We start from the raw sequence: 1,036 nt of genomic DNA, 5'->3' as shown, positions 1-1,036 counted from the left end.
GCCGTGCCGAAGACCAATAACGGGCAAGAATTTACAGGGGCGGACTAGAATTGTATTTGTCAACGTTTTGATTAATTGCGATTTATGCATGGTCGTAGATGGGCCTGAATTCAAACCGACCAACTGAGAAAAAAATATATTTAATGCAAATCTGCTCAGCTTCTCATGTGTGATCCTCTAAAAAAGTCGACTATTTCTTCAGTATCTATGTGTATTCAATGAATTCTGGAAGAATCTTGAAAAGGTTGCAAAGCATAGGAATTCGCCACTTCAAACCACGTCCCCAGCCTCAACACCCAACAGGTCTCGATTTAGGCAAAATAATTTCGTGCCTGTGAAACGTCACGAAAAGTTCTTTTCCACGACGACCTAAAAGCCCTAAAGAGCTCACCAGTATCATCATCTTCGCTATATTTCGAGCATTTTTAGGCCGCCGTAAAAAACCTTCTCGAGGTTTCTGCTGATCTCATTTTCAGAGATATGTTCCTTTCAAAGCTTATAAAAATACAGCGTGTCCGAAAATTGTGCCATCAACACCTCAGGAGGCAGCTCTAGAGCGAAAATTAGTGGGACAAGTTCCCATAACACTTTTTGGAAAACTCAATAATAACTGATCTACAGGGCGTCAAAGTTAAATTGTTTTAAACTTTGGGACACCAATTACTTATGATCATTTATATTATTGTTCAAAATGTTAAGGGGTTGGACTCACCCGTAGGGATGATTCGATACAAGTAAATACAAGTAGGTATTTGATACATTTGTTTCGATACCCAGTACTTTCGTAATCGATTCGTTCTTTCGAAACAAATACTTGGTATCGAAATAAAATGCTCGTATCGAATCGAATTATCAAAAGTGTAAACACTATATAAGTCACAGAACATATATTTATGAAGATATTTTTTTATAGGATATTTTGTATTTTTTTTTATAGGATTTATAGGATATTTTGTGAAGTCTATTGAAGAACTTGAGTTGGATATCTCACAGCCATCAACATCTAGCGGTTCTAAATTAGAAAACATGTTGGAAT

This window comes from Dendroctonus ponderosae, unplaced genomic scaffold (genome assembly GCF_020466585.1).
Source record: "Dendroctonus ponderosae isolate FM_Combo_2020 unplaced genomic scaffold, Dpon_F_20191213v2 Dpon_F_20191213_1, whole genome shotgun sequence".
In the NCBI taxonomy this organism is placed as follows: Eukaryota; Metazoa; Arthropoda; class Insecta; order Coleoptera; family Curculionidae; genus Dendroctonus; species Dendroctonus ponderosae.
Note: the sequence above shows the minus strand (reverse complement) of the source record.